This window comes from Bacillus rossius, chromosome 1, assembly GCF_032445375.1.
Source record: "Bacillus rossius redtenbacheri isolate Brsri chromosome 1, Brsri_v3, whole genome shotgun sequence".
In the NCBI taxonomy this organism is placed as follows: domain Eukaryota; kingdom Metazoa; phylum Arthropoda; class Insecta; order Phasmatodea; family Bacillidae; genus Bacillus; species Bacillus rossius.
Genome location: NC_086330.1, coordinates 221,101,274 through 221,116,771, shown reverse-complemented (window position 1 = coordinate 221,116,771; position 15,498 = coordinate 221,101,274).

Below are 15,498 nucleotides of genomic sequence, written 5' to 3'. Positions count from 1 at the left end.
CACGAAGTACCCAGAGACTTCCTAACACACTGCGAGGTCAGACTGGCACGGTCCGGAATACCGACCGATGAATGGTCGGGGCGAGCGAGCGAACAGCTGAAGGGGACCGCCCGCCAATGGTGGAACATCTGGGGACGCTTCGGCATGCCCTGGGAGGAGTTTGCCACGTCATTCAACCGCCGATTTGACACGGAACACACACTGGTCCAATGCACGACACAGTTCTATGGCGAACGCCAACGCGACGGCGAACCCGTCAAGCAGTTTCTGGCCAAGAAAATACAGCTGTTCAATCGAGTAGCACCCGGCGCCACGCCAGCCACCGCACTCGCAACCATTACCACCCTCCTACACAATGAACTGCAACCGTTCATGCGGTGTTACCGCGCAGACGAAGTCGAGGACTACGTCCGACAAGCCATAGACACGGAACGGAACATCCGGGGACTGCGGCACTACGACCCCCCGAACACCGACCGGGACCTGGCCAGACGCCCAATGGCTCAGAGAATAGCCAGCGTCCAGAACCGGGAAGCAGGGGGCTACCCACCCGACCGCCCGCGACGAGCCATCGAGGACGCACCACCACCTGGTAGGCCCGATGGGTCATCGACACAGCAGGAACCCCCACTACCGCGATGCCAGTTGGGCTGCCCCGCAGGTACCCGCCACTGGCATGTCGACTGCCCACGCCGGCAAACACCACCCGTCACCAACACGCCGGGAAACGCCCACCCGGGGGCACGGCGGTAAAACCCGTGCCTCCGAGCAAACCGAGCCAACCCACACCCGCAGGGGAAATAGCCACACCGCAGCTAAACCAGCTATTCCGTCCCCGCAACGGCCTACTCCGCATCCCTGTGGAAGTCAACGGGCAACCCACGGCGGCCCTGGTAGACACGGGCGCGAGCCACATGTTCGTGGCCACCCACCTGGTAACCCCCGGCGCGCTGCAGCCCCACCAAGCCGAGTTACGGTTAGCAACCAGCACGCAACCGGGAAGGACAGTGGGGCAAGCCGAACTCGAGGTACGCATTCGGGACAACGTCGCCACGGTAACCGCCCTAGTGGTAGAGGACTTACACGAAGGGATAGTACTAGGCCAACCATGGTTAGCGAGACAAGATGCGGTGATCGAAATGAAACCCAGACGAGTTTACATTGGCACCCGCGAGCGGCTCACGGTGTACGCCATAGGCACTACCCCCGAGAGTCAGGGGGAGAAAGTAACCTTAGACCAGTTCCGCCACAACGTCCCCCACGAGTACCGAGCAGCAGTGGAACGCGTGTTGGCAGAAAGGCAGGACGTCTTCGCGGTAGCCGACCCACTGAAGCGCACCACCATCACCCAACACCACATCCCGACCACCCACGACAACCCAGTACACGAGGCCCCGAGAGGCTACGGGTTCCGGGAGCAGAGGGCCATCCGGGAGCAAGTGGCGGACATGCTTCGCGACGGGGTAGTCGAACCGTCCAACAGTCATTACAATGCTTGCGTCGTATTAGCCCCAAAGAAAGACGGTTCGCTACGCTTCTGCGTCGACTTTCGGCCGCTAAACGCGATCACGATTAGCTCACCCCCACCTCAAATCAGCGTCGACGCAGCCGTAGCCGGACTCGGCCGCGCGAAAGTCTTCAGTACGCTCGACCTGAAGGCTGGGTATTGGCAAGTGCCCATACGGGCGAAAAACAGGGGGAAAACCGCGTTCACGATACCAGACGGGCGGAAGTTTCAATTTCGCGCCATGACTTTTGGGCTAAAGTGCGCACCGGCCACGTTCCAGGGAATGATGACCCGAGTGTTGGAGGGGTACCTGGGCCGGTTTGCGATCGCGTACCTCGACGATGTGATCGTCTTCTCCGAGACGTGGGAGGACCACGCCAGACACCTGGTGCTGGTCCTAGAACGCTTAGCCACACACCATCTCACGGCCGCACACCACAAGTGTCATATCGGGACCCAGGAGGTCGAATTCCTGGGCCACCTAGTAAGCGCGGCTGGCAACCGACCCCAACCCGTTCACTTGCGCAAGATCGCTGAAGCGGCACCACCGCGGACGAGGAAGCAACTCCAACAATTTATCGGCCTGGTGAACTGGCTCAGGGGGTACATCCCCGACTTCTCCCGTACCATCGCACCACTGACCGACCTCCTGTCACCATGGGCACGGTACCATTGGGGCAAACCCGCGCAATGCGCCTTTGAAGAAATAAAAGCCGCCTTCACTCGCTGTCACACCCTCACAAGAGTAGACCCCGGACGCCGCCTATACCTCCAGACCGACGCCAGCGCACTCGGTGTGAACGCGGTTCTTTTCCACATGGACCCGAACGGGGTCCGCGAGGTCATCGACTACGCTAGCGCAAAGCTCGGACCGGCCGAACGCCGGTACCACAGCAACGAGCAAGAGTGCCTAGCCGTAGTCTGGGCCATGAAAAAGTACCGGCCCCACCTGGAGGGGAAGTGCTTCACACTGAGGACGGACAACAGCTGCCTCACCTGGCTGCGTACGATGCAGGGGCGGAAAGGCAAACTCATACGATGGGCGCTACTCCTCCAGTCGTTCGACTTCGACGTCGAGCACATTCCCGGCACGGAGAACCAGCTCCCCGACTTACTGTCGCGGGAACCCGACGACCGAACAGAGCTGACGGACGAGGACGACTGGGAGGAGATTCTACCCCCGGACACACCACACGGACACGCATCGCACGACTCGGCATGCGCGCGCATCACGGCCGACGCGGACGGGGACGAAGACCCACCCAACACCGTGGCCGACGTCCAGGACCGGGTACGTCGAGCACAGGAAACGTCAATAGACGCGGCAAGACGCCGCCAGCAAGCGACCGCCGGACATGAGGCGTGGCGCATGCAAGACGGCCTGATTCAGACTCACACACCCGGACACCAGGAAGACTGGAGGACCTACGTCCCGACAGAAGCCCGAGAAGCGGTCCTTCGGTTCTTCCACGACCACGACCTCGCTGGACACCCGGGGACCGATGAGACACGACGAGAAGTCACCCGGCACTACCACTGGCCCCGCGTCACGTACGTTGTACGTACGTACGTGCGCGAATGCGAGGTCTGTCAGGCGAGGAAAGCGAGGCGGCGTGACGGCGAGGAGCAACAACGACCCAGGGAACCCACCACCACCTTCCAAACGATAGCCTTAGACGTAATGGGCCCCTACCCCCGCACGCCGCGCGGCAAACGCTTCCCCCTCGTCGTGACGGACCTCTTCACGTGGTGGACGGAGGCGTATCCATGCGGGAACGTACGCACACCTACCATCATCAGCCTGCTGACCAGGGAATTCCTGTCACGTTGGGGATACCCCCAGTCGGTGTTGACGGACAACGCCAGTCAGTTCCTGGGGCTACATTGGAAGGGCTGGTGCGACGAACACCAGATCGAGCACCACACGACGCCCGCCTACCACCCGAGAGCAAACCCGACAGAGCGCCGGAACCAGGAACTGAAGGCACAGCTCCGGATCCGGCTGGGGGCGGACCACACGCAGTGGGACCTGCACGTGGCTGACGCCCTCTTCTGTGTACGACGCCGCACCAACGCCGCAACCGGCCGCACACCGGACGAAATGATACAGGGCCACAACCTGCCCTTACCGGGAGAAAGGGCCACACACGGCACTCCACACCCCGATGAGACAACGGAGGAACGTGACCGACGACGGGTGACTCTGCACGACGAGGCAAGACGTAGGCAGGAGAGGTACGCCAACTGGATCACCCCAACCACAGATCATCCTCCACCCGCCGTGCAGGTCGGCGATCAGGTGTTCGCGCGACTACACCCACTTTCAGCCGCAACCCGCAACTATTGCGCGGGACTGGCCCCGCGCTGGGGCGGGCCATACACGGTACGGCGACGACTAGGCAGGACGACGTACTTAGTCCGCACGGAGGGACGGCGCCTGAAGAAGGTGCACAGGGACGACATCCGGCTCACCGCCCTACCTGGGGAGAGGAACCCAGACGGAGACGCAGGACCGCCCACTCCGGACGAAAACGGACGCCGTACGCCGGAGAGCGACGTAGTCCAGGAAGAGGACGACTCGCCAGAAGCGACTCCGCTAGGAGCCGACCCGAACCGCGCCCATTCCGCACCCTGGTGTTCACGAACACCACGTCCAACAGGCCCCGCGACGAACCCGCGGACACGCCCGGGACATCACCCGCAGAGACCGCGTCAGACGACGAGGCGAGGCCACAACCACGGCGGTGGCGGCGCCCGCCCACGTACCTCGACGATTACGCACTTAGCACGGCCACGGGGGACACCGGGGGCGACCCCGCCCACGACATGCCAGACGAGCCGGAAGAGGTCCACGAGGACGCACCGGAGACGGCAGTGGTACCCTGGGAGGGGAGCGTGGTGTACGAGAGCCCCCCACCGCAATACTACCCACGGGGCGAGGACGAAGAGGCCGTGGAGATCGCCGAGCTGTCGCACATCATAGGTCAATCCGATGCATGCAACGACGACGGGCCAACGCCGATCGTCACGCAACCCGGAGAGACCGACCCGGAGATCGCCGCCTCAGCATCAGCCGCCATACCCGAACGGGAACGGACCCCCTACCAGTCCACGAACTGTCAACCGCCGCCGAAGGAGGACCTCCGCGGACCGGGACATCGACTGGGGACAAGCGAACCCGCCAGCGAGCCCGCGGAACGACCCCGACGGGCCCACAGACCTCCAGTTCGCCTGGCCGACTACGACCTGGGAACAGGGCGCAGAGCCTGTCAGCCGCAAGGCCACCTCGACGAGTCGACCCCCGGATGTTCGGCGTGGGACTACCCGGGACAGGTGCTCGGGCCCTACCAACTGCGGCCACCGCGAGCACCACCCGGGTGGAGCTGTTGCCGGAGCTAGGAGGCGCCACGACGCCGACCCCGGAACGCCTGCCACGATGGCAACCGGGGCGGCGCGCACGTTGGCCCAATCAGCCATGATCACCAGGTCCAGTGCGCTTACCCTATCAGCCGCTGACCCCGCACAGGCGCCACGACGCCCCCCCCCCCCCCCGGCACACCTGCCACGACGGCAACCGGGGCGGCGCGCGCGCTGGCCCAGTCGGCCACGATCACCAGGTCCAGTGCGCTGACCCTATCAGCCGCTGACCCCGCCCAGGAGCCACGACACCGCCCCCGGCACGCCTGCCACGACGGCAACCGGGGCGGCGCACACGTTGGCCCAGTCGGCCACGTTCACCAGGTCCAGTGCGCTGACCCTATCAGCCGCTGACCCCGCACAGACGCCGCGACGCCGCCCCCGGCACACCTGCCACGACGGCAACTGGGGCGGCGCACACGCTGGCCCAGTCGGCCACAATCACCAGGTTTAGTGCGCTGGCCCTACCAGCCGCTGACCCCACACAGGCGCCACGACGCCCCCCCCCCCGGCACGCCTGCCACGACGGCAACCGGGGCGGCACGCACGTTGGCCCAGTCGGCCACGATCATCAGGTCCAGTGCGCTGACCCTATCAGCCGCTGACCCCGCCCAGGCGCCACGACGCCGCCCCCGGCACGCCTGCCACGACGGCAACCAGGGCGGCGCGCGCGCTGGCCCAGTCGGCCACGATCACCAGGTCCAGTGCGCTGACCCTATCAGCCGCTGACCCCGCACAGACGCCGCGACGCCGCCCCCGGCACACCTGCCACGACGGCAACCGGGGCGGCGCACACGCTGGCCCAGTCGGCCACAATCACCAGGTCCAGTGCGCTGGCCCTACCAGCCGCTGACCCCACACAGGCGCCACGACACCGCCCCCGGCACGCCTGCCACGACAGCAACCGGGGCGGCACGCACGTTGGCCCAGTCGGCCACGATCACCAGGTCCAGTGCGCTGACCCTATCAGCCGCTGACCCCGCCCAGGCGCCACGACGCCGCCCCCGGCACGCCTGCCACGACGGCAACCAGGGCGGCGCGCGCGTTGGCCCAGTCGGCTACGATCACCAGGTCCAGTGCGCTGACCCTATCAGCCGCTGACCCCGCCCAGGAGCCACGACGCCGCCCCCGGCACGCCTGCCACGACGGCAACCAGGGCGGCGCGCACGTTGGCCCAGTCGGCCACGTTCACCAGGTCCAGTGCGCTGACCCTATCAGCCGCTGACCCCGCACAGACGCCGCGACGCGGCCCCCGGCACACCTGCCACGACGGCAACCGGGGCGGCGCGCATGCTGGCCCAGTCAGCCACGATCACCAGGTCCAGTGCGCTGACCCTACCAGCCGCTGACCCCACACTGGCACCACGACGCTGCCCCCGGCACGCCTGCCACGACGGCAACCGGGGCGGCGCGCACGCTGGCCCAGTCGGCCTCGATCACCAGGTCCAGTACGCGGAGCCAACCAGCTGCTGAGCCGCGAACTACTCCGGGATGGAGCGGCCGGAGCTAGGGGTGGCCCCATGTTAGCGGGACCATAAGCGGCGCCTGGTCGGGCTTCACAGGGGGGGGGGGGCGTTTGACGTAGTCTGGCCGACGACCACCCCAGAGCCCGACCTGCACCCGCCAGTATACGCTCCCGCTAACGGAACACACCCCTGGCCATGGCCCACCCGAGTCAGGCGACCCGAACAGCAATTTAAGACAAAGCCGCGGAAACCTGAGTAGACAAGAGAAGAACCGTACCCATTCCTCCTAAAACATTAAATTAGGATTTTAGCGACAATAAAATCTCTTCCAGACACACCCGTTTGGAGTCTAGCGTAATGAGGTCACGCCTGGCGCGAGAGAGGCCGAGCCTCCCTCGGACGCCATGCCAGTTCGGCAGTTCAGCGCAGCTCACGGACCGGGGCGGACCTACGTCCCACGGAGAGGCAACATCCTTTGTCTACATTGAAAGTAACGTCCGGTAAATATAGTCACTAATTAACAAAACCCCTTTTATTACTTAACCTCTCCGTGAGTACCCGGTCCCCTTTTTCGGTCCAGGACCTAATCCGGCCGCATCAACTTAAGGACACCCCGCACCACACTTGGTCAGCGGGGCTGCTCTTCAGCATACGGCACGGGCCGTCTCCCGCAACGTACAGAACATTATTTAAGGTCACGCGCACGGCGCTGACCACAAACCCGCAAGGGAACTTGGACAAACTTAATTGCGGTGCGTGTTTCACCACAGTGGGCACAACACCCGCGCCGAGACATTTGCATACGGGATTGGCCGTCTCCAATCGCCCGCCCCCTTAATTCAGTGTATTTTGTATCCCGTATTTTGTACTGCTAACTTACGTTACCCGAGTAACGAGTGCCACGTAATGTGTGCGCGCCCCCTTAATCCAGTGTATTTTTTGTATCCCGTATTTTGTATTGCTAACTTACGTTACCCGAGTAACGAGTGCCACGTAACCTGTACGCGCCCCCTTAATTCAGTGTATTTTGTGTCCCGCCTTTGTGTTACGAAATTACATTACCTGCGTACCCAGTGAGACGTCTGAGACATAACAGCATCCGAGGCCACGTAACGCGGAACACAAACAATACGGCGCCACGGAATAACAAGTAAAAACCCCCCGGGGGACCTCTGTAGAGTGTTGTATTGTGTAGGACTCGCTCCTCTGAATAAAAGGTACGACACCACCACCTCAACTCCACGTCTCTTATTTAAAATCATTTCACGCAACACCGCCGCCGGCCCTGGCGGGCCACGCAGGGGCACATACATCCACGACCCCAAATTCACGACTAGAAACGAGCTAGTCTGGCGCCCACCCGGACAACACAGATCAAGAACCGCCTTTTCCCACTAGGAGCCACACCGGGACTCGAGCCCGAGACCCCAGACGACGGCAACCTTGATAGCCTTATTCAACTTCGGCAATATGGAGTATTTAAGCTCTGGCCAGAAAAAAATAAAGGAACATGGAAACGGAAACAAAAATACTAAACTCCCAGGATGCAACAAGGCTGCAACACGGCAAGTCAAATTCAAGCATTCGGCAAGCTTACCGAAAAAAAAAGATCGATATAGCTCACAGAAGACTTACATCAAGCTTGAATCAACCTTGATGCGTCAAGCTTGCATGGAAAGTTTAATTCATGCCTTTGGCAAGCTTGCCGAAAACAAGTGTAGGTCGCAATGGATGACAGAGCACTTGAATCAAGCTTGAATCAAGCTTGATGCTTCAAGCTTGCATAGCAAGCCAAATTCAAGCTAACTAACAGGCTTGCTGCAAGCTTTCATGCTATGTGGGATAATACGCATGGTCTCTCAGTGCTGTTGCCATGCATTTCAGGCGTTCAGTATCACTTAGCCTGAACATGTCAGCGTATTCCTCGAAGCGTCGAAGGAATCTCATCGGATTTTCTCCTTCATGGGCAGAGAATCTAACCATCGCCTCTGACCATTGGCGTGCCGGGTGGTGCATTACAGCAACTGGGTCCAATGTGGTGTGTGTGTTAGCTGGGTTTGAGCGTGACACTGGGATTTCAGGTTGCTCAACCTGTGGTGAATCACAGCTACTGATTATTTCATTGGCATTGGTGTTCAGGGCTGGTGTCAATGCTACATGGTGACTGGAGGTGTGTGTAAGATTTTCTAACCTCAACTGCAACACCTTCTCTTGTAGCTTGCCTACCTGCTGCTCTATGTCAAGTGAAAACTCTGTTTGCCTTTTCACTAGCGTGTCCACCTGTTCCCTCATGTCTGTGGTGTGATTGATTACTACATTTTCAATCATGGTCTGGCATGTATATTGAATGTGTTCCAGGCCACAGCTGTTCTGAGCAGCTTGCTCAGCTAATTGGTTTAGCCTGTCATTCAGCTGGCTGGTCTGGGTAGTCAACTCTGTTGCTAATCTAGTTGTAGTACTACTACACTGTTGTTGTATTAGCTGCAACTGTGTCTCAGTGTAATTTTCGTGTTCTGCCAAACGTAAAGAAATAACAGCCACACTACTCTTGACTTCACTCATTTCATTTTGAAGTGTGCTATTAATAGACTCCTTAGTGTCCCGGAGACTCTCCTCCAGCCTAACATTCTGTTCTTGTTGTTGTTTGTCCAATTGTTGTCTTATACTATCCTTAGTATTATTCAGACTCTCTTCCAACCTAGCACTCTGAGCATTCTGTTCTTGTAACCTAGCACTCTGTTCTTGAAAACTAGCTTGCTGTTGTTGGTGGTTAGCTTTCACCTCTTGCCACATGCTTTGCAGCATAATGAGCAAGCTAGCACTAGTTTCAGTACTTATTGCAGCTGGCAATACAGGCATAGGTGTGTGTGGGGTGGTGGTAGCTTGGGGTTGTGCCATTTCTAAGCTAGCCGCTCCAGCATGTGTTACTGGGGTAACAAAGTCTGAATTATGTACGTGGCTAGGTGATGTGGGAACAGATAAATCTACAGAGTGTGTAGATTCCACACTACTGTCCCTGGAGCTGTCCTGGCTGACACGTTTACTCCTTCCCCTAGTTTCCATATTTACAGTGACAAATTATAACACAATACAAATACACACACTATCAGCCCCACCGTTCGTGCGCCAGAAAATTTTTAATTCTTATTATCTCCCTTCTGTACACAAACGTGTACTTGAAGAAATTAATATTTTCTTTTTAAAATTACTCATGAACTCTATTGCAGGATTTATATACAGGGCGCCAGAGGTATTCAACATGTAACAACTAAATAATACTATTAATAATTAATTGTATTGCATTAAACATAGCATGAAAAACCTCGAGTCAAGGAATCAACAAACAAACAAATATTAAATAACTGAGTTCAGTCTATGGGATGTCGTAGATAACCTGAATCTTAAACAAAATAAAATAACAGTATTTAAGTTCCTGAAAGTGTTCACAAAGTAAAAAGTTTTGGAGTTTGCTCCGGCTTGCTCGAGCATGAAATTCCTAGCTTCTGGACCTCTGAACTTGTGTGTGAGTAAATTGTGGATTTTTAAATATTTTTGCCGATATTTGCCGAAAGTCAATAGTCACGTAATTTGATAATAATTCAAAGTTTATCCTTATACTGTTCAACTACGTCGACGGTAAAATTTACGTTAGCGGCCCAATATAAAGACGATGCAGACCATACCTTAACTCTGGACGGTTAAGATCGTTCAGAAAATACGTCGTCACTCACGTAAATTGAATGCAATACCTCTGCATTCAATATCAGGTCGTCGCTGACTATTGCCCTGTATGCAGACGTAATTTTCACAATAATAACGACGAAATTAGCCTCGCCACGTATAAATATTCCCCGAGGGAATAAACTTCAACATGCACTAAATGGCGTCATTTTCCACTCTTTTTTCTTCTCTCTTGCCTAAATTAAAATGTTACTTGAAATAGGCCAATCACGGCCGCGACACGTTAGCGTCCTTTTTAACTAGGCCAATAAAATGTCACTATTACACAAGCATAGGCTCGTTGAAGCTGTTCCAAACGCCGCGCGATAATTTATATCAGCAGTTGTCATGACGACGCAGCACGAGCTGCGCGCGCCGCCATGCAAGAAACAAAACAAAACACTGCCGAAAGTCCGGGAAGCGGTATTATCCTCGAACGTAAAACAATAACAAACAGTTTCAGTTTTCTGATTATACCGTAGTATTACAAAGGAGTGAAATGAAATCTACAATTTAATTGATAAAATTACTTTTATTTTCACTCATTAATTCAAATATGTTTATTACTTTAACCAAGAGATTATTTTAACCATAACTTTTATACATGTTTGCTATTTAACTTCAAGATTGTCGAGAAGTTTTTACGCTTTTTCGCAATTAGCTACACATTTAACGACGAAGTTTGTTCGTCGTGAAATTAAACGTATAATTTAATAAAAATTACTCTTGCAGTTAATAAAATAAGCACTAGTAAGTTAAAGAAAGAATTTCGGCTTTAATCTCCAACCCAGACGCTCGTGGTGCGCTGGGGCCGAGATTAAAATTCGTCGAGAATATTTTACGTTTTTATGTGTTCCAGTGCTCAAAATGATATGCAATTGTGGCCCTGGGCACAAAATTATACCTATTTATAATTCATTAATAATAACGCCCCTCGCGATAAACAAAGGAAAATATGTTTTAACGAGTGCCTGGTTGCCACGGAAGCGGATTTATTGCGCGATTCGTTCGGTTCGCGTCCGTCACCGTAGATTACAGCACCTTAGGGGAATAATATTATTTAGTTTTTATAATACGATTTTATAACAAATACGCATCCCAAATGCACCAAACCTATTTATAATGTGTTACAATATTTTTTAAAACATTGTGCAAAAGATCCCGGGTGTAATTTGAATTATTATGCGGTACTGTAAAACACAATTGTTCGTACAAAAACGTATTTGAAAATTCAACATAACCTTTAAATAACCTTACCGATTGTGCTGAAAATCGGTGGACGATCATTAAATTACATAATATTAATAATTCAAACGACGAAAACATGATTGAAAAGTCAAATCGATGGTTGTTCCAATCGAGTGGAAGAGAGTGCGGCGCAAGCGTACAATGAGCGTAACGGGACACATCGTAGTGGGACAATGTGCGTTACAGGACACTTTTTCGTACGTGCAGCCGGTGTTCATCGATTTATTAGACGTTACGTCAAAAACTAAAACTGTCATCACAAAAACAGAATCCTCCTAAAAGTGCCGGTGCTACTATAATGGAGTATCTTCTAAAAGAAAGAGAAAGTATGGGCTCCTCTTCAATCCAATCACCACATCCTGTTGATGCATTTTTATCTGGAATAGCTCCAGCATTGAAAACATTGCCCCCGCGTTACTGGCATTACGCTAAAGCAGATATATTTGCAGCTGTGCAAAAGTACGAGCTTAAAATGCTCATGGGAGTAGAGCCAAGTACAGGATCATCCACAGTTTCTCAACATAGTGACACATACTCTGGACAGCCTTCTCCAGCAGGAAGCTACAGTCAATGTGTTGCAGTGAACGAAAATCAAGATTTAACTGCTGGTCAAAGGTAACTGGCAACATCCCTGAACTATTCAGTGCAACAGTATTTTGAGATAAATAAATGAATAAATTAATTTAACCAAAGTATTTTTTTTACAGGTGACTTTGTTTTTAATTAATGAAATGTTTTTGGTGAATGTTTTTTACAAAAATAATTTATGTTGTGCAGTATTTGTAATTTAACATTTCAGTTTATGTGAAACAACAAATTGTGTAATGGAAGAATTTGAAAATATTTGTAAATTTAGTTTAAATTGATTTTTTTTGTTCCAAATGAACATTCAAAGAGTATACTTACAATAAGACTACATATTATTATTATTAGTATTATTATTTTATCTTACATACCTCAAGCAAACTGCGAGCCGTTGCCTCGGAGAAATAGCTTTTCTCCATGTTGTGTCCTGTTTTTTTTTTTTCCGGTTTGACTTCCAGTTTGCTCAACAGAATGTTAAATGCATTTTCAGACATTCTGAAGTATTTGTGAAATTTTGCTCCATCGGCCATCAATTCCTTGTAAAGTGTTGCAAATTCCCCTTCCGTTCTTCTCTTTTTCCAGGCTTCATGACCCCACTTCCGTTTTCTCACTTGTTGCTCCTCCTCTTCATCCAAAACAAGAGCAATCATCCATAAGCCAGATTCTGAGCAGTTCGTCATTTGCCGTGGTATTTCTTGTGTTCAAGTGTGAATAGACGTCACTGTGAGATCACGGCCGGCGGAATCACGTGCCGGCCATGGCACTGTCACGTCACGGGTATGTGTGAGTCGACCTTAAGGGTGTGAAAAATATGTAAATATGGTTTTAAGATGATTAATTATATCTCTGAAACTAATCAAATTAAAGAAAAGATATTCGGTACCAATAATAAACATAAAAAACCATCCATGCGAAAAACAATCCCTTAGGGTATCAATAATAATCATACGAATACAAACAAGAAACATTTTTATATTTTGCAAAATTCAACTCCTTAAGGGTGAAAAACGGTAGGTTTTTATTATTTATTTATTTTTAAATCTCCGAATTTAATCAAGAGTAACAAATATATTGGGTAGGCCTACCAATAATAAACAATCGAAAACTACCAAGCACAATTTTTATAACATGCAAAATTTAACCCTCTAAGTGGTGAAAAAAGGGGTAAGTATGTTTTTAAGAGTAAAAATTATATCTAAAAATAAAATTAAGCGTTATAAACTACCAAGTATAATGTTCTTTTTAATTTGCGATATTAAACCCCTAAGGAGTGTAAAAGGAGAAAAAGATGTTTTTAAGATTAATAATTAGAAATCCGAATTCGAATAAGTGCAATAAATGATTTTGGGTACCTACCAATAATAAACATACGAATACTAACAAACAAAATTTTTATATTTTGCAAAATTCAACCCCTAAGGGGTGATAAAGGGGTGATATCTTTTTAAAATTAAAATTTATATGTCCGAATTTATTTAATGTGTGATAAGGGATGATTATTTTTTAAAATTAAAATTTATATGTCCGAATTTATTTGAGCATTATAAATGATATTAGGTACCAATAATAAATATACGAAAACTACTAATAATAACTTATTTTGCGAAATTCAACCCCTAAGGGGTATAAAAATGGTAAATTATTGAATTATTCTAATTTCTTTAACCATAGTAAATGAAAGGGTTAGTGTAAATTATGGCGTAAACATAGTTAAAATAAAATATGTATGCAAGTTTAACAATTTTGTAAAGTTTTCTACCTCATGAAATGAAAAATATCTAAGTATGATTTCACAAGGTAAAATAGGTATATACTTGAACACTCTAAAACCGAAGTTTTAAAATCAGATCATTGATCTATACTTTAAACTAAAAAGTCATTCGCATAACACCTTTAAATAATATTATTAATAAACTGTTTTATTATTAAATATATATTTTATGCACCTGACAAATTTATTTTGTCTATTTATCTTGGAAAAAATATTTGGAATTGATAACATACTTTTCATTTAGTGGTAAGATTTTAGCAATACCGAGTGAAGCCTCGGAATTTAAGCTATATAAGAAACTGCAAATACCTACAATAGTTACATGAATTTTTAGAACCAGTCCCAGTGAAAAACGAATAATTTAAATCAATATAAGATTCTTGCCAGTAATTATGATAGGCACGAACCTAACAAGAGTTCTGATATTTAGTTAATTTTTAAAATAGTTTAATAAATGAATGAAATATTTTTCTGAGGGAATATTTTTAAATATATACTAAATTACATGCTGACTAGCTCTAAGTTCCACTTTAAGATGTTTTTATCTCTAACCTCTGGAACATCAGAAAGTCCTTTTATGAAAAATATTTGAAGAATTTATCCCTCAAAATCAATATATTGACAGAATTAAAGTCTCTCTCATCAAATGATTGGGCATAAGTAGTATTAGACGGCTGGTGCTTGTGCAAGAGGCCGGAGCCGATGTTCGCAATCGTGGATTATGACACCATGGTGACCATCTTGGATGACCTTGACATTTTACCTTGACCCTGACATTGGCCTTTTCCTTTACCCTGACCTTTAAACTTGACCTTTGACCTTTACCCTTCCCATTTGAACTTAACCTTGACCATTGACCTTTGACATTGACCTTTAACCTTTACCTGGAACCTTCACCTTGACTTTGAATGCAGCTGCCATCTTGGATTCCGTCATCTTTTTTACGTCTGCTGGAGGCCACCATATTGTTTTCGTCGGCTGAAGGCCGAAATCTTGTTTTCGTCTGCTGGAAGCCGCCAACTTTGATTCCACCATATTGTTTTTCTTCCTGTTCTGCTTGAGGCAGCCATCTTGAATTCCATCATGTTATGTTTTTTGTGTTTGTTCCTAGAGAGTGCCGCAATCGCTCTGACTCATGCACATGAGGGTGATGTTTCATTACCTACCAGAGCTTTTATGGTTCTTCTCGACATATTAAATTAAATTTTTTATACAAAATACACTGGAAGCACTGCGATTCGAACTATCACAGCTCGGAACTCTGGGTTGGAAAACATACGTCTTTAACCGCACGGGCATCGAGACAATTACCAGACTGAGAATTAAATAAGATATTGTTACGAACGTGAGCAGGACCGTGGCATGCGCAGGTTCGGAGCTGGCTGGCGGCCCAGCAGGGCCATTGACGTCATGTTGCCGCCGCAATGTGAGACATTCCGCGCGCGCCTGGTGGATTACAAGGGTCACTGCTTTCCCTCCCTCCCTCCTGCCCACCACTTCCCGCGCGACGATATGTCTCGGTGCCGTTATCTGACACCTGACAGCTGGGGAGTTCCGCGGGCTGCCACGCGAGCCGTCGACGCGTGTCTCGAGAATTCTGGCATCGGGTCGGCGCGGTACTACACGACTGGCCCCAGCCGCGCTCGCAACTTCTAGAAGTGGCGCCTGGGCCTATATAAGCCCAGGATGCCGGCCTCCGAGGCAATTGGGAGTTCAGTTCCGGTGCGATAGTTTGGGCGATAGTGCCGCAGGTGCGACGGAGTTCCTGGGTGAGGAGTTCCTAG